The following is a 20,340-nucleotide window of genomic DNA, read 5'->3' as shown; positions in this document are numbered from 1 at the left end:
ACAAGCCTCCAACTTGCCCGTGAGTCAGAACAGTTTCATCATTTTGGAGTCCCACCATGAAGAACAAAACATAAGCTCTCAACATCCATTTCTCATTTCGTATAATCAAGCACTTAGTAATAGTTCCATTAAAAAAAATTTCTGGGCCTTAAAATGTATTTTTTCTCCCTCAAAAAGTATGTTGATCTAAAAAGCCAAAATGATTATTCTTTATGGATGTCCCTTCCATGAGGAGCAGAAACCAGAACTCTATTTTGGGAATGAACTGTCATGTGACTCTTGGAAAAATTCTATGTATTCACAGCTCCCCCTGTTGGAAAAACAACAAAGAACAAGGTTATGTGTAGTTCTGTCTATGAAATGAGCAAAACAATGGCTAATCACCCAATCCATGAGCATTATTAAGTGCCTACTATGTGCCGGGTACTGTGCTAAATGCTATGGATACATATTTTTTAAAATAGAAAAAAACTTTAAATAATATAAAAATATCAATTGCACAAAGAGAAAAAAGAAAAAGAAAAATCCCAGTTTTCAAGCAGCTTATATACTATCAGAACAGACAACACAAGTAAATATGAATATGTTTATACCTATGAATACATATATAATTACATATATAATAAATTCAAAATAGTTCATAAATACAAGGTGATTGGAGAGGGAGCAATTAGGATGATCAGAAAAAACTCCATATAAAAGGTGATGTTTGAGCTGCATCTTGAAGAAGAGAGAAATGACAGCTTGAGGGCATGGTAGGGTCAAGTGAAGTGTTTTTTGTTTGTTTTTAAGATGGGGAAGATTTAGGTATGTTTATATTTAGCAATTAGTGAATTAATTTTAAAACAGCATTGATGTAAAATCCCATTGATGCACATTTATATTTAACAATGAAAGAATTGATCATAAAACAACCTTGATATAAAATCCCAGCATAATACTGGTGATTGTCACAGTGGAGGATAGAGACAGCCATCATTTTGCTCCCTCTTCCCTACTAGATAGGAGCAGGACTGAATCTTTCTCTCTTCTTTCCTATCTCCTCCCAGAAGAATGTTTTACAGCATAATTTTTTTCTCCAGATATCACCTTCTGCTTCCTATTCCCTTTCTCTCTGGAGATTTAACAGCCACACCCTAACTGCAACAATTATCTCACTCTGAGATAATGTATTTAAAGCATTTTGTGAACGTTAAAGTGCTGTATAATGCTAGCTATCATTATTATGATTATTAATTATTGTTGTTGTTGGTATTAGCACAAGGAAAATGCAATGGCTTCAAATCTACATGTTTCCTTTCTCCATTTTATGAAGTGTATACCAGTAGAAAACTTATTCAATCACAATAAATTGAGGCCCCCATTTAGGAAAATTTCTACCCTGCGGACAGACAGGTTTGGCTCTTTGCCCCAATTTAATGTTATGTACCTCTAGCTAACCCCTGACCTTTTTGTGTTTAGGGTCAGGATACAGGAAACATTTAGGTAAAAGAAGACAGCAAAGTATATTACAGTATTTGTTACTGGACAGGACTTAGGGGGAAATCAGCCCTTTTGGGGAGAACTTTCCTTGGTCCTTGAAGAGTTGAGTGTAACTGAGGCTGTTAGTTTAAGTCCTGTTATGAGATGCTTGCAGGACTCATTGGCCTATCTCAATCTCTTCCTTCTCTGCCACAGTTCGGTCCTTTCAGCATCTCCTTTTTAGTTTTTCCTTTTAATTTTGCCCCTTTGCTATTGATTGCTTCCCATCCAACTCATTAAGTCTCATGGAAGTCTGGGACTCCATCTGACCACTGTTGGTATTGCTACTCGGCTCTTGAAATCCCTGCTCATTCCTCTCAGTCTAACTCTCACAAATTGTTTATGTCCTTCTAAAATATCCTGGACATGACTGAAGTCCACCTTTCAGCTCAAAGATTATAGTTGTCCAGAATCTTTCTCAGAGCTGTGAGGGAATGCATGTCACTTTGTACTAAAAATCCTAGCATGTCAGTCAGTTCTCAAACCCCTATTACACCAGAATCACAAAATGCCAGTGTTGGAAAGTACATCAGAGACCAGTCAATACCACCCACCCCTGAACACCAACCCCCTTTACACCATGCAGATAGATAGTCATCTGGTGAAGACTGGTGTAAAAAAAAATTGACGTGTATTTCTTTTGTCCCAGACTGTTAACTAATCCAATGCAAAAAAAAAAAATCTACTAAACAGAAATTTAGCTAATGCTGGGGAGAAGTAGTAATTAACACTTGTAAATAAGCTAGCTTCTTTTGGCTGAAGAGCAAAAAAATCTAATTATACACTTATCTGAAAGATGGGATTTTTCAGTAATTGTGGCAAAATTCATAAAATTATATTTACCTAATTATTAGATACAAGTCATATGAAATACTCTTCAAAATTCTAAACAAATTGCAAACTTCCATATTAAAACATCTTTCTTATATTAGTTTATTAAAGAAAATCATTGGTTTCATTATACACCACAATGGAGAAGCCAGTTTTGAATATCTTATTTTTAAAACCTTATTATACATTATACATAATATATTATACATATATTATTATACATCACATATATATGAATCCATATAAATATACTTAGATAAATGCAATTTTATTATATATGCACATATGAAGAGGAGTGTCCTTTTGGATGATGTCTGTAGTGGAGGGCTGCTGCTGCTGTTACCATAGCAACAGGATCTCTAACATCATTGCAGTCACACTGCTTAACATGGAGGACAGCAGCTGCATTATTATTCTGTCCTCATCTGTGTTTGTCTGATTAAAAATGTCCTCCAATATGTTTCTGAAATATCAACTTCAATCTCAGTAAATCTTAGTGACTTCATTCCTGCTTCTCCCTGTCTTCTGCCTAACACTTCCATTTTTTATGGTAAAAAAGACAATTGAGTTCTATTATTTTACCCATGGAGAGGAGAGTGTTTTATCATGAACATCCAGTTCAATACTAGAGGTTAAGCTGAAGAGCTAGAGTGAAATTAAAATTCTTCACCCCTTATCTAATTCTCTGCAAGCTTCCTCCTGATAGTCTATGTGAAGACTTTCTTCCTCTCCTTTCCATGTAGTGAGACTCTGGACTCCCTCTGCCAGAGTGAAGTTTGCTACATACCCCCCTCAATAATCTGAAGGTATCCCTGAGAAGCAGTAGGTGGCTTTCTCTTATGATATCATTTTCAGCCCACATATTGGAATGCTCCTCCACTTTTAGCTGCCCAAGTCTTGTGTTCTAGTTCCATTTAGCCAATTAGTATCAATTAGCTTTTACAAAAAGATATTTACTTCAAAGATATAGCAAGAACAGAAGTAAAACATTTCCTACCAACACCTGGTAGCACACTCTCTTTTACACCACCTCCTTCTCTGGGAAGAGTGGCCTCAAACTTAATACAGTTCCTACATAGCACTTGTTCTACCAAGTTCACTTCCAACTGTAGCATGGCCAATAGGTTGTCTGCTTCTCTGATACTGCAATATTGGGTTGAGCAAAATGCTCAGGATTTTGCTCCTCTCCATCTGGCTTCCAATTAATCTCAGCAGAGACTCCAACTCCTGGACTCTCAATGGGTCACTCTTCTGACCTTTCAAAGCTCACAAGGTGGTAACCATCTCTAGTTTGTTTCTACTAAAAAAAAGGAAAGAACGGATACAACAGACAGAAACAACGACAAGATCTCACAATCTTGGTGTCACACTGGTGTAAGGATATGTGTGTGGTGTTCTACATAATATGTGTATCCACATGTGTGTGGCTAGTTGTATCTTGCTGGGAGGCAAGAACAGAGATATCTAGAATATTCTCCCCTCACCCTTCTTCAAGGAAAACTTTGATTCCTGCCAGTAGGGGAAATAAGAGGCCAGGAGAGAGGAGGTACCAGGCTAGAATTATGTCTATCTGCTCTCTTAAATATTATTAGTCTAAGGGAAGCAATTTTTAGGTTCAAGCTAAGCTACTGATTGTTATTCCTTAATGGGAAAGCCCCAAGCTATAAATCCAAGGCTTAACTTTCTTCCCAACAAATGCCAGTTCCACAATGAACACACATGGAAAATAACAAATAAATCAATTTATCTAAGTCAATAACAAAACAGAAATCAGAGAAAGTATACACAGGAGAACATATACCAGACCTTTTGGAGCAAGATAACTCAGTTCAACTAAGAGAGAAAGTCCCAGATCTCATCAAAGGGGAAATTCTCAGAAGTCTCTAGTGTAACAAGCCAGGGATAGAAATAATACAATGGTCATCAACCTTTCTGTATGTTGGCTTCTTGCCAGAGTCTTTTTCCCCTCATAACCTAAATTAAAGTTGGATTTGCACATCTTACCTCTCAACGCTGGAAGCCAAAAGAGCTGAGATCTCTCTTCTTTCCTCCTCTCACCAAATCCATCCTCACAAAGGTGTGGAATATTGAGTAACCAGTCTCCACCAATGAACGTGACATACAATTGGCTCTTTGAGCCAAGGTGCACTGGCTACAGGTGAGAGAGGGCCCAACGCTCTTCCCCAACCAAAAAATACCCTCAATAGCTTGTCCTATTTCTCTGATCTCGGCTAGGCCAGAAAGAGTCAGAGTAGAAAGACATCCTAGCAGGTTAGCGTGTCTTTTGAATGTTCCCCAGTCCTTGCTACACAGCTTATCAGCAACCCATCTCTTCACTACATCATTAGCAGACTGGAACTGGTTACACAATGTACATGCTGCAACTCAGAGAACAGTGCTGTTCCATTACAAGTCATTCTACCTTTCTGGAAGTAGACTACCTAGTCTCTCCATATGGGGATTGTCCCCCATTATGCTCATTTTTCAGCAAAAAAAAATTATTCCCACCCCTCAAAGTCAAACAATGAGCCCATTTTATAAGAACTGCTTGAACAAGCTCACGCCAATTTTGTCATGAAGAAATGGACACAGGGGTTGTCTGGGCCCAGCCTCAGAAGTACTGGCTGGGGGCTGCTAGGTGGCACAGTGAATAGAGCACTGGCCCTGAATTCAGGAGCACCTGAGTTCAAATCCAGCCTCAGACAAAACACTTGGCACTTAAAAAAAAAAAAGACATACTGGCTTGAGGGTGTCAGGAGTGGAATGAGTCAGCAAGTCTTCCTCTGCAACAATGCTATCACAGTCTTGTAGAAGGATTGTGACTATATATTCATTCCCTTGCTGGTGAACCCAAAGGTCCTGGCTACCGGCCTGACCCACAAAAACCTCTTCTGTGATCAAAAGAGCTGATGAGGGAGCAGTGTCAGGACTGGCCACAAGAATACAATGGAGCACATGGATGACAGATGAGGCTTTTTCATTCAAGGAGAATGAACAGAGAAAAGAGGACTGGTTTTGGAACCAGCTTGCCTCTTCACCCCTCGCTCTAATAAAATATTAATAGCGAATCTTCATTCTTTGGGCATGAGCAGGCTCTGGGGCAGGCAGTAAATAAATGTGGCAACAAGAAGTTGTAAGCAAGTCTAGTCAGATGACTTCATTAACATCTAATGTATTTCCCTTCCCACTTCATCCAAAGGTTCAAATTTGAGCATCAAAATAGTTTCTTTCAACTCCTCTGTTTGAGACTTGACTCTCTAAGCTTAGAAAGATCTGAAGGCTGAAAGCAGATGCCTGTAGTTATGTCATATATTTTTTTAAATTTCTTTGCCTATCATTATGATTAAAGAACTGTATACAATTATGCTATCCTCATATGAATAGACTCGATTGAAATGAAGCAAGTGTGGGAAGAGGGACAGCTTTTCAGTGAGTAGAAGCACTGTGAGCCAAGAGTCTGATTAGATAAATCTGTATACCCTAAACCCTTACACTAATTAAACTAGTACTGCCACCAATGAAAGGAGGAGAGCCAGAGGAAAGAGTCAGAGAGAGCTTGAATGTGGCTCAAAGTGACCTCTGGTCTTTGGCAGAGTGCATAATCATTGAGTATGACTATATTTTGTCTCTATTACTGAACAGGATCAAGCAACTGGCCAGCAGCACCTCCTGGTGGTTAAAGACTACAAGAATGTTAGCAACTGGAAGGAAACTTAGAAGTCATTTAATCCAATGTCTTCATTTTACAGATTATGAAAACTAGAAAGATTAAATGATTTACCCAAAATTACATAGCAAGTACTCACCAAAATCTTACCAAAACCATTGATGTGTGTGATTATAGGTAAAAATCAAGTCATACATGGAACCAAAGAATACAAGGAGGAGGAAGTTCTTTATTCTTTCTTATCTGTCAGAAGACAAATAGGAAGTAATCTTAAAAATATGAAGACCATGAAAAGAAAGCAAGCCTGTCATGGCTCATGCACTGTAACTATTTGGGCACATATATGTGTGGAGCAATGTGTGCTCGTCAAGACAAGGAGCTATGTCTGACTGGAGAAAAAGAGGGAAAGGTGTGATTTCAGAATGATCAAAAACTGATTGAGAGAGTTACAGCTGCAGATAGGCTCTACCATATCCTTAATATACTTATGTACAAGATAGAAAAGAAAATTTCTGCCCTTTTTAATACTGGAAACAACATGATCCTAGCCAGAATTGTGGCAGAGGAAAGGCAGTTACTAGCAAGGGTGAGGGGCACGTTATGATCAAGACAAGACGTCAAAGTCACATAATCACAGGCTAAGCTAGGACCAGGGGTCAATGCTTGTGGTGCAGGTGGAGGAAAGGACACAACCAGAAGGTTCCTATTCAGAGAGGGCTGGCTGCAAGTGTCAGAGAGGCCATACATAATTCAGAGATATACTGTGGACACAGGAGATAGAACTGAGCTGTCATAAATGTAAGGCAATGCTTGGAATAAAAGCACAGTCAGTATCAGAATCAAAATCAGAGTCAAACAGAGACAGCTAAGAGACATGGTCAGGAGTCAGCTTCAGGGTCTGATATGGGCATAACACACAGAGTCTGTATTCCACAGAGTTTCCACAGTTTGTTGCATTTAGCTTTCTTCAGTTATGTGCATATTTTTATTGCTGGCTTGTAGATGCTGGCCCACTTTCCAATTTCCTCTAAATTAGCTACAGCCAGATAGCTCCTGCTGCTGCCCACATTACTCTCCAGAAACAGCAGATGCCAGGCAGAATTGACTCCAACGTTTCCACAAAATTCAACTTGGTTTGAGCATGAAGCTCACTAACATGCCGGCCTACATGTTTTCCAATTGTGGACCAACTTCTTGAATGATTGATGAAAAAGAAAATTTTAGGATGGGACTAATAATTCAGCATCTCTAATAGCCAATCCAACACATTCATATCATAGGTGCACATTCCTGCATCATAGGAACAAGGTCTATCTACTCAGGTGAACTTTTCTTTTTTAAATCAGCCTGCAACAGAACAGTATAGGAGATTTTATCCTCTACATAGTAAAAAGTAAGAAAAGAACATACATTTGAGAGATCATTTCTCACTCTGCAACTGTCAGGATGACATCTCTCAAACTTCAATAAATCTTCCCCAAAGATGTGACTTCAAAAGCTATAGATAGAGCTCTCAGAACTTAAAACTAGTGAGTTCTCCATTAGTTTAAGTTAAAACTCACTTTTGAAGATTTCATACCAGTCATCCAGCTTCTCTCCTGAGGAGCTTGGATGGGGAGAGGAGGTGTCAACAAATAATATCATCTGAATGCCAGATAAAGAAATTTTCTTTTGCTCCATTGATGTTTGTTATAAATGAATCAATCAGATCAAAGGGCTGGAGAATGATACTGTATATTTTTTAAAAACACACTTGTGTGGAAATTTGTGTATCTGAATATGAAGAGAAATATGGTGGGGAGGATTTGAAAAAGGATGGAAAGAGACAAAACATAACAGTTTACATTTATACTGTGCTTTAAAGTCTACAAAGAATTTTTGCATCCATTTTCTCACTTGATCCTCACAATAAACTGTGAAGTAGGAAGGTAGTACAGATAATATTATCCCCATTTTATAGACGGGGAACTGAGGCTTAGGTAGAGGAAGTGATTTGCCCATAGTCATATAACTAGTAACTGGTAGAGCAATATTTAAAATCAGGTTTGCTGATTCCAGATTGAGTAGTCTTTCCACTACACCAGAATTCCCTTAACACAAAGATTTTTAGAAAACATAAAACGTAAAAGCTTAGAACCTAGAACATGTGCTCTCAGTGCTGGAAAAATATTGGAGCATAAAACAGAATATTGACACACCCCTCTAAGAGACCTTAGAAACCATGTAGTCCAAGAGTTCTTAACCTTTTTTGTGCCCTGGATCCCTAATACTACTGTGGTTTGTTTTGTTATTGTTCAGTTATATCCAACTGTTCATGACCCTACTTAGGGTTTTCTCGGCAAAGATATTTGATTGGTTCACCATTTTTTTCTCCAGTTCATTTTACAGATGAGGAACTGAGGCAAATAGGTTTAAGTGACTTGCCCAGGGTCACACAACTAGTAAAGGTCTGAAGCCAGATTTGAACTCAAGGAGATGAATCTTTTTGACTCCAGGCCCAGAGCTCTATCTATGCACAGTGCCATCTCTCTGCCCATTGTGGTTTGTTACCTGCATTCATAATTAAAGTGAATGCTAAATTTTAATTAGAAATTAGTGAAAATAAAGATGCAATTCTCTTCTCAAATTCATGGACCTCATGAAACATATCCACATATTTAGGGGTCTGTGTACCCCAGGTTAAGAACCTCTGATCTAGTCTAATCCTCATTTTACATTCAAGGAAGGATCTTGCTTCCCCAAAGTTTGATTATTACTTCTTTCCAACAAGACTCATACCTCTTAAGGTCAAGATGTAGAAGACATTTTATCAATAAAAAATTTTGAAAACTGCATACAGTAACATTTGGTACTCTTTGAAATGCCCTACTTTCTCTAAAACAAACAAGCAATTAATACATTAATACCATGGAATGAGAATAGGGGTGGGAAGGGAGAGGAAACTCCAGTTAAGATGGTAGTGTAAAAGTTCTTAGAAGGGCCCACCTCTTTCACGTGTATTTTAACAATGATCTAAGAAAGGCAATAGATTGAATAGTGACCAAGATATCTAAAGAGAAATATCATTAACCCCTTCATCCAACCCAGTACTGCATAGCTTCTGTAAGAAGCCTTTCTTGGTATGCATAGCTGCTAGAGTCTTTCCCCCTGATATTACCTTCCTTCTACTCTGAATATGTATTTTCTGTAAGACAACACGTAAACAACTAGGTACATAAAATCCCTAGTTGTTGACATGTTGTCTTACACATTAGAATGTGAGTTCCATGACACCATGGGCTGTTTTTATCTTTCTTTGTATACTTTTCACTTAGCACAGTGCCTGGCACTTGGTAACCACTTAATAAATGCTTGATGATGAAGATGAGGAGGAGGAGGAGGAGGAAGAGGAGGAGGAGGAGGAGGAAGAGGAGGTAGAGGAGGAAAAGACAGTCAAAATCCCCAAGAAAAGCACTGAAAGAGACATCCTGCTAGGAAAACCAGCATGACTTCAGGTGAGCAGTCTGTAAACCACAGGAGGGAAGGCAAGGAGACAGAAGCCCTCAGCAGTGCACAGACTGGAGACAGTCAACCACTGAGCTTGGACCAGGGACACTGAAGCCTTGCTGTGCCAGCATTGACCCTATGCTGCAGCCAAACTGGACTAATTGTTCTTCTCCAAAGGTATTTTTGCACCTTTGTGACTTTGCTCATTCTGTTCCCTTCACCTGGAATGCCCTCTCCTTCAAGCTCCATTTGCCAAAATCCTACCTATCTCTCAAAGCCCAGCTTAAATACCACTTCTATGATCCCTCCAGGATGTAGCTCTCCCTCTTCTAAACCCTATAGGATTTGGTTTGTACCTTTCTTATCACATTTCTCACAAATCCCTTTGCATTTTAATACTTGAGTCCATGATTCATCCCTCATATTGGACTTTAGAGCAGGGACCATATCCTATTAAAAAGACAGGTTGCTTGCTCTAAGAGGACTATGTTGGCATCAAGGAACAGTGTGTCCAGTTGTGGCTGATCAGACCAACCCGAGCTCAGAAGGCTCTACCACAGTTCAGGCACAAGTAGTCCATATGAATATTTGAAGTGGAGATGTCTCTAAATTTGTGCAGCTCATGTTTCTTTTGAGTTATTGTAATTCTGCTTAGCACATAAAGCACATCTCCTTCTTTGATGTGGGCACACCATGCTGAACCATCCTGTGCCAGTGTCTCCCATATCCCACAATCAATTCCAAAGTTCTTCATAGAGAGAGGCCTCAAGAGTGTCCTTGTATCACTTCATAGGACCTCCATGTAAGCTCTCCATAAAGTAATCTTTTAAGTAAATGCACACTTGGCATTGGAATAATGTGTCCAGCCCAATGGAATTGCACTCTCTACAGTAGTGGTTGAATGCTTGGCAGTTCAACTGGAGAAAGGACCTCAGTGTCCTGTATCTCATCTTTCCAGATGATCTTCAGAATCGTCCTAAGACAATTCAAATGGAAACAATTCAGTTTCCTGGCATAGAACTGATATACTGTCCAGGTTTCATAGGCATTCACCAATGAGATCAGACCAACAGCTCTGTAGACTTTCAGTTTGGTAGACAATGTAATACCTTTTCTCCTCCACACTTATCTTTGGAGCCTCCCAAACACTGAGCTAGCTCTGGCAATATGAGCATCAACCTCATCATCTATGTGTACATCCCTGGAAAGTATACTACTGAAGTAAGTGAACCTATCCAGAGCATTCAAAATTTCCCCATATGCCGTAACTAATGGTTTCACATGTGGATAGTGTGGCACTGGCTGGTAGAGAACCTCTATTTTTTTTGTGTGTTAATCATCAGACCAAAATTAGCACAAGCAGCAGAGAATCAATCCATATTTTGTTGCATCTCAGCCTCAGAGGCTGCATTGAATGCACAATCATCTGCGAACAAAAAAAATCAAGCACCAACTCTCCCTTTACTTTAGTCTTGGCTTGCAGCCCTTTTGAGCTAAATAATTTACCATGAGTACAGTAGCTGACCTTGATGCTGTATTCATCTTCATTGAAGGCATCTGACAACATTGCTGAAAACATCATGCTAAAAAGCATGGGAGCAAGCACACAGCCCTGCTGCACTCTATTGGTGACTGGGAAAGGACATTGTACTTGAGAGTAGGGACCACATCCTATTAAAAAGACATCCCATTAAAAATGTAGGGGAAAGAACACTGGTTTTGGGATCAAAACCCAAGTTCATGTCCTAATTCTGATACTTACTAGTTGTGTGACCATGCAGTAGGAACTTAAACTCTCTGAACCTCAGTTCTTGTCATCTGAAAAATAATATATTATTTGTCTCACAGAGTTGTTCTGAAGAAAGTGTTTTATAAACATTAAAGCTTCAGTATAGAAGCAGCCAGTGATACAATAGAGAGAGCACTAGGTCTGGAATCAGGAAGATCTGAGTTCAAACCCAGCCTCAGACACTGTCTGACCTTGAGCAAATCATTTAACCTCTGTTTGCCTCAGTTTCCTCAAATGTAAAATGAGGATAATAACAAGACCTACCTCCCAGAGTTGTTGTGAGGATCAAATGAGATGATACTTGTGTTGTTGTTTGTTCTTTGTTTTTAAAGAGGACCAATGACAGCATGGCATGATGTCTTAACTCATGTATAAATTGGATTAAAGTAGGCAGAGTTACACAGAGTCTTCAGCCTCACTGTCTCTTCCAGAGTCATCAAAGTCCAGTGGAAAACAAAAGTCAAGATGACTGGCAATGGCCCAGGGAGTAGTGGATGACTTTGGTATCTTCAGTGTCTGACCAAGCTCTAAACTCTCCACACAATACCTGCTTCAGCCACCTTCATGGCCATTGGAACAAGTTGTTCTCATGTCCATAAACCAGGAAAGTCTTTACATGCTTGGGGTATACACCTCCCTAAGTCGCTGATAGGCTTAAGGCCTGTTGGTTGCCCTCAACCTGGTTTAGCCCATCTGCCAAGACAGTTTACCAGGCTGTGATCACTGTACATGCCACAGTTTCTTGGAGCCACAGGTGAGAGTTGGGTGAAAAATGGACACCAAAGGTGGATAAACAGCCCTGAAAAGGGCTTGGCAAGCCCTCACATGAGAGGTGCCAGTTCTCTTTGAATACCCCATGTACCCTGATGATAGTTGTAAAAAGTTCTTTACACAGTGCCTGCCACCTAGTAAGTGCTATATAAAAGCTTATTCCCTTCCCCTTTCACCTTAACAAATATTTATTGTTCAGCCATTTCAATCATGTCCAACTCTTCATGACCCCATTTAGGGTTTTCTTGGCAAAGATACTGGAGTGGTTTGCCATTTCCCTCTCCAGCTCATTTTATAGGAGGAAACTGAGGCAAACAGGGTTAAGTGACTTGCCTAGGGACATATGTCTAGTAAGTCCCTGAGGTCACATTTGAACTCAGGTCTTCCTGACTCCAGGCCCAGCTCCCTATCCACTGAGCCACCTAGATGCTTTTATTAAATATAAATATAAGCTATTCATCTGTGTTCCCGCCAACAAACACTAACTCCCCCAGGGCCTTGCACAATGCTTTGTTCAATAAATGGTTGCTAAACAGTAACAGCCACATTGTGCGATGACTCACTTTGATAGACTTAGTTCTTCTCAGCAATGCAAGGATCTAAGACATCTCCAAAGGTCTCATGATGGAAAATGCTATCCACATCCAAAGAAAGAATTGTGGATACAGATCAAAGCAAACTATTTGCTCTTTTTTTCTTTCTGTTTTGTCTTGTTTTCTCTTTCTTGTGGTTCCTCCTATTGGTTCTAATTCTTCCTTACAACATGACTAATGTGAAAATATGTTTGGTAGCAATGTATATGTAGAGCCTACATCAGATTGCACACTGTCTTGGGGAGGGACGCAGGGAAGGAAGGGGAGAAAAATTAAACACTCAAAAGCTTATGGAAGTTATTGTTGAAAACTAAAAATAAATTAATTAATAATAAAAAATAAATAGTTGCTAAATAAATGAGCAAATGTCCTATTCCTCCTATCCTCTTTCCAACACTAAATCAAACCTCAGGGATGGTATAGCCAGTACCTAATTAAGGTGATGCTGTGGCAGCGGAGGTCCAGGAAGCGGCGCTCACAGACTATCTCCTTAGTTACAGTTTTGCCACTTCCAAGGTCTACACATCTTCCCTTAGGGCACCAGCAACATGGGCATGAAGGGCTTCAAAGATGCCAGATGGGTTGAAGAACCGTCCTCAGCAGTTGCCTGAAGGTGTTAAACCAGCTTAATTTTGAAGCATGTGAGAGCTTGGAATTAAGTTCCACTATTTTCACCAGGCACTTCATCTCAGCCATCCCCAGTGAGCACACAAATACAACATCAATCTTGCCCTGCAGCTAGAGGAGACTTCTTGTCTCTCTACATTAGTTGCCCTTTTTGTTTGTCTCACTCAAGCCCCAGAGGTCTCTCCTCACTTCTAAACTGGTCATCTCACTCTCTTCTGATGCTTCTTCATGCTGGTGTCCTACCTGCCACCTTGCTTCCCAGACACATCCTGTGTATCTTCACCTCTTCTTAAGTCCAACTCCCCTCCAGAGAGACCAATTCAATTCACCAAACAATTAGTAAGTACCTTCTGTGTGCAAAATGCTACATGAGGTGCAGGGTAGATAGGACATACGTACTGGTCTCAAATCTAATGCAATCTAATGGGGGCAGGGAAGGAAACATGCAAAAATAAGTCTGACATAAGGGAGATAAGAGAGAGAACAGCACAGTGAAGATATCCAGGCAAATTGTCATGAGAAATTTGAGGAAGGAGAAGTCACATAGGGAGAAGGTGGAGAGAGAAGTCAAGTAAAGCTTTGCAGAGGCAATGGCACTGAAGTTGGGCCTTGAAGAAAAGGAGAAATTTGAAAAGTAGAAATGAAGAGAGAGCACGGAAATCCAGACACGGGGGACAGCATGAACAAAGGCAGAGGCAGAGGACAACGGACAAGAATGGGAATCAGAGTATGATCCTGTTTAGCTAAAACATAGAGTTTCTGACATAAGACCATAAAGGAATTCTGGAGGTAAATTGTGAAGGGTCTCAACTGCTGTGATTCAGATCTTATGCTTTATTTTATAAGAAATGGACAATTACAGAAGGATTTTTAGTAGAGGAATGATAATATTAGAACTGTAGCAGATTACTTAGGCAACAATGTGAAGAAAGAGCATAGAGTAGAGCAAGGAAGACCAGTTAAAAGGCGATTATGATGAAAAAAATGAAGACCTGGAATGGGAGTAGAGAGGAGTGTTGGGGAGGGGAATGTGAAAGATATAATAAAGGTAGAATTGATGGGTCTTTGTAGCTGATTAAATCCAGGTATAAGAAAAAGGGAGGAGCCAGTGATCATTCTGAAATTACCTTCCTGCAAGAGTGGAAGAATGATGATGCATTTAAAAATATAGAAATTAGGAGGCGGGTCATGTTTTGGGAGAAATATGAAGTGAATTTGTGTGATATATTGAGTATAAGATCCTGGCATCTGGGTAGAGCTCTCTAGCAGGCATTTGGAAAGAGAAGTTAAAGGTATAGATCTAAGAGTTATCCGCATAAAAGCATAATTGAAGTTACGGGAAAGGATGAGATCATCAAGATAGAGAATATTGAGAGAAGAGCCGGTGATAGAAGGTTATACAGTCATATTTAAGGGTTGAGAAATGATGAGGAGCCAGCAAAAGTGACAAAAAAAGAGCAGCTAGAAATTAAAGGAAAATCATGAGAGACAGGGTCACGGAAACCAAAAGAGAAAAGATCATAAGTGAAAGTAGAGGTGGCCCACAGTACCAAATACCACATCGAGGTAAAGGAGGATGAAGACACAAAAACAGTCCACTGACTTAGGGTGAAGGAGGTGATTAGTAACCTTGGAGACAATTGTTTTAGTAGTATGATGGGGATGGAAACCCATTGACCAGAACTTGAGGAGCAAATTGTTCACAAAGAAGTGGAAGTAGTGAGTATGAACTATCCTTTCTATAAGTTTGATAGTGAAGGAGAGGAGAGATAGGGGGAAATAGCCAATGGCTAGAGTGTTCACACCTTGAACCTCAGTGTTAGCTTCACCCTTAAAATCTCAAACTGGTTGCTGCCTTTCTCTGATCATCTCTGTAACTATTATCTCTACCACTCCCCTATACCTAATGAAAAATGCCCCTCTCCCTAACTGGGCTTCCTAATAGTTATTTAAGATATATGTCATAGTTCTTTTACAAAAGCCCTATTATAACACTTCATGGCAACATGGAAGTTATCCTGGCCAAACAATCCTAAAGAAAAAACCAAATGGATGAAGAATCCATCTTCCCTACATAATGGAATGCAATTAGATAATCAGTCAGTTAAGTTCATCTACCAGTATATACATCTTGAACAGGCACTGCAGATGTTTAAGTTGTACCCAGAATCACATAGAAGGTGGGCTGAATTTCATTTGAAAACATTAAAAGTACTTTTAATGATTCTAAATTGTACTTTTCTCTCTCTTTATTTCTCTCTCTCTCTTCCTCTCCTCCCCTCCGCTTCCCTCTCCTCCCCTCTTCTCTTCTTTTCTTTTCTCTCCCTCAGCATTTTCACCCCAAAATTCTCATTGCAAATCATACACTAAAATCTCCAAAGATTTAAAATTGACCCAAAAAGCAATGAAGGAACAAATTAAGGGCATAAGTAGGCTATAGCACATTAATGATAATGGCTTATGTGTAAGATATCATTTATGTATAATGGGAAAAATAGATAAACAAGTAATATTGTGAGACAAAAGGGTAACAGGCAGTCAGAGTATTACACTGGTACCTACAAAATGCTAAAATGCCCAGAAGACCCCCAATACTCTAACATCCTTTTTGTAGGATTTATGGGAAGATGTGGACAAGGATTATAAAGGATGAGGAGGAATGGATATGCTTTGATCTGTAATGACAAAGGAGGTACCCACATGAAAAAAATGCAAAGTACCATGGTGCCAATGGGATCTTTTTACTTCTATTCAAATATTACAGAAATTAGGACTCGCCTCAAAAGGGTCTCTCTACATCCCTTGGAGGATGATAATATTGACAAGTAGGACTCAAAGCCCAGATCCTCATCGCCTAGGACATTTACATTCTCCTCTGCACCCCACTATTCATCTGGTCAAGATGTAGCTGCCAGAGAATTCTGATAACAAGACTTGTGATAGACTAGTGGAAACCCTTTAAATATGTAGGGATAGGCGCTATACCATTTAAGTGGACATAAATTATTCCAGTTTTAAAAGTAGCAGAAATTGCTAAAAGGCTAATTTTGAAAGAACTAAAAGGCAAATTAGAACCAGCTAAGGAAGAATGTCATTTGTGCCTAGCAATACAGTGGGTGCTTAATGTTTACTGAGTGAATGAGCCTCCACTACAAAAGACAGATGAGTAGCTCAGAAGTTTTCCCTGAAGAGAGGATCAGAAGAGAGGTTATTGCTCCAAGGTGGCTGCTCCAGAAGTTTGTATTGTTTGAGCAATTTTGCAAAGATTCTGCTCTTAACATAAAGAAGACTAAAAAGCCCAAAAGAATCAGATCAGATGCAGCCAAAACACCATGTCTCTTGGTGACTTAGTATGTAGCAAAATAGCATTAATATGGTATTTAAACACTGGAACTTAATGGGCTGAGAGAAGGCCAAAATCACAGTTATCCATCAGCATAATTGTGATTGACTCATAGGGCAATGAAAAGGCATACAGTGTGCATAAGTAGGCTATAGCATAAGAAGAAACACAGCATCTGTTTTGGGAACTTAAAATTATGGGATTTTAGAGTTGAATGGGCATTTAAGGATAATCTAATTAAGCCCACTCACTTAATATTTTACAAAAGAGGGAGCTAAAAACAGGGGATCTGGGATTTGCTCAGCTAGTTAATGTCAGAGCCAGGTCTGGAAATCAGGCCATGGTATTTCCAATCCAAAATTCCTTTAACTACATTATACTGCTTTCTGTTTAGGGTTTGTTGTGGTTTTTTTCCCTTGTTCCATTTGTCATGATTTGGTTTATCTATCTGTTACATAAGTGAATTAACTAACTTTATTTCATAAGTGAATTAACTAATTTATGCTTTGATAGAAGTAGGCTGTGACCTATTACCAAGGACTTGTTCTCCAGATGTGGCATTCATATATCAGTCATCAAGGACATTTATGAGTGGAAAAGGAGGTAGAAAGTCACATATTGAGAGAAGAGAGAAACAAATAGTCAATTCGAGGGCTACACTGGTTTCTGAGATTTTTTTTTTAATCAGAGGAAGTCTGCCAGCATGCTAGATAGCTCTTCTATGGAAGATTTATGGAAAGATATAGATAAGATTCACAACGAATGAAGAGATAATAATGAGCTGTGACCTATAGAGGTAGAGGCAGTAACCACAGGAATGAGATGAGAGATTCACAGAAATATCATATCAACGTATGTTTTGTTGTTATAAATACAAGTTTATCTTTTTAAAGGTAGAAATGCTCAAAAGGTAGAAATGCTCAAATGACTCTGGCTGTGAGAAGAGAGAAGGGATGTATTAGGAGAGGAAGGTGATATCACGAAAAGATGGCAACAAAAATGAAAATAAACCACAAAAAAATGTGAAAGCTGGTATTATTTTCCTGGGGTCCTTATTTCTGTTATCCTAAATCTGTCAACACCCAAATTAAACAGGTTGTCATATCTGTTCTATTACTCGAAAAAGAAGCACTAGTACCCACTGTTTTGTTGGTCAGTCATTTTTCAGTCATGACAGACTATTTGTGATCCCATTTGAGGTTTTCTTGGCAAAGATACTGGAGTGGTTTGCATTTCCTTTTCTAGCTCATTTTAAAGATGAGGAAACTGAGGCAAACAGGGTTAAGTGACTTGCCCAGGGTCATACAGCTAGTAAGTATCTGAGGCCAAACTTGAACTCAAGAAGATGAGTCTTCCTAACTTCAGGGCCAGCACTCTATCTACTGTACCACCTACATGCCTGCCATTTAACAGTCCTTTTTAGGAGCCACCCACCTAACAAAAGGGCAGTTGGGTGGTACAGTGCAAAGAGTGCCAGACCTGGAGTCAGGAAGACTTGTCTTCATGTGTTCAAATCCAACCTCAGACACTTACAAGCCATGTGACCCTGGGTAAGTCATTTCACCCTTTTTACCTCAGTTCCTCATCTATAAAATGAGCTAGAGAAGGAAATGGCAAACCACTCCAGTATCTTTGCCAAGAAAACACGAAGAGTTGGACATGACTGAAACAACTAAACAGTAACACCTAACAAAAACAAATAAACAAACCGACCCTCACACTGGCTATGGAGATGTCACAGTACGCACATTATATACTTATATATCTGGGGGAGAGTAGAAGGAAAAGGAAAAAGAACAAGCCAGGAATCAGAGCAAGAAACTAAAGAGACTAAACAAACCTAGCCATCTGAAACCAAGTGCCATCAAAAGTCGTGGGTTTCTAATTCCTCCCAAAGGGCTCTGGGTTGAGTTCAAAGACTGGGCAGGGCCAGAGAGGAAAGAGAGATGAAGAAGAATTCCTCTAGCCCAGAACAAAAACATGCAAATGTGGAGATTGGTACAAAATTGCTACAAAGTCAAGTATAAGAAAGCATTCACTGAACAAAGGAAGGGTAGCAATTGCATAGCCCTGAAGGGACTCACTTTTTCACCTTGGGCCATAGGACATGTACTAATGATAGCACTGCTTCCCTCTCTCCCCTCCATGCTATCATACCTTCTATCTTGGCAGGAGGGGGCTTAAAATTGTGGCTTGTTAGACTGTTTCTGGCAATCCTCACCAACCTCCACACCTCTGAGCCTAGGGGGAAAAAAGGAGGCTGCTCAGCATATTCATCCTATTTACTTCAATAATATTCTGTCTCTTGCCCCTGTTAACTTTGCAGAGGCCATTCCTCTCGGGCCTGTACTCTACTCCTTCTCTATCTTTGCTCTTAAAATCCTTGGCATGCTTCAAAACTCAGCTCAAAGCTCATCTTTGCTATGAATCCTTTCCTGATCCTCTCCTCTAAAAACTACCCTGTATTTACTTTATATATACAAAAACACATATGTATATATACACAATGTATCTATTACACACATATTATATTTACTTATGTGTCCATGTTGTTTCTCCTGATAGATGTAAGCTCCTTGAGGGCAGGGACTCTTTCACACCTAGCACAGTGCCTTGCAGGAAATAGGTGCTTAATAAATGCTCATTGATTGATTGACTTGCCAATTACATACAAATCATATGTGAATATATTTGCAAGTCACCTGTATCATATACATAGATACGGCCTTCCTGAAAAATTACGAGGAAGGGTGCAAATCATGGAAAGTTGCCAAGAGTCATTCAGTCTTTGAAGAGGGACAAGTAGCTAGTCACTTCCAATTCCCAGACTAAATTGTGAATTCTGACCCCTCTTGGGGTCAGAAGATTTAAAGAAGAAAAGGGAAGAAAAGGAAGTACCAAGAGTAAAAGGAAAGAACCCTAGAAAAATCAATGTTGGCTGGAAGGGACAGAGAAAACTAAAGGTCAATCAAAGTAGACTTTGAAGTGCCTTCAAGCACTTGAAGGCTGGCAAAACACATTACATATGCTATTTCATTTGATCCTGCCAACAAACCTGTAAAATAGATGCTATTATTATCCCCATTTTACAGAAAAAGAAACTGAGGCTGAGAGAGGCTAAATGATTTACCCAGGATCACACAGCTAGTAGCTGAGACAGAATTTGAACTCCAGACTCCATGACCTTTGTTCTATGCAGTATGAACAGAATCATATTATAACTTACAAACAGAAACACTTGTAGTCAATTAATTACAAATAATTAGCTATCTCCTAAATGATCTGAACCAAGTGACATTAACGTCAATCACCTAATAATGTATATTAATCAGTAATAGACATTGACTGATCAATATCAGTAATAACTAGGGAGCTTCACAGCTCCAGTAGTTTTTCAGACCTTACCTCTAGAGAAATGCTATTCTAGTACAATGATTTGCAAGGAGTGCTTTAAAGGCACTGTGGTCCATAACTTTGTCATTGTTTTCACCATGTCACTTTCCTTATTGAAAAATCATCAGGAGCTCCCAATATTAATTACAGGATGTCCAAATACACTTCTTCGTCTGGCATTTAAGGCCCTCGACAAATTTGACTTACTAACTTTTAAAATCTTTTAACAAAATCTCACAATTAGAAGAGACCATAGAGGCCATCCACTCTAACCAATCTAGACCTGTATAAGATTCTCCTCTGTGATACTCTCAACAAA

The sequence above is a fragment of the Vombatus ursinus genome, unplaced genomic scaffold (assembly GCF_900497805.2).
Source record: "Vombatus ursinus unplaced genomic scaffold, bare-nosed wombat genome assembly UNPS02014812.1, whole genome shotgun sequence".
Classification (NCBI taxonomy): Eukaryota; Metazoa; Chordata; class Mammalia; order Diprotodontia; family Vombatidae; genus Vombatus; species Vombatus ursinus.
Note: the sequence above shows the minus strand (reverse complement) of the source record.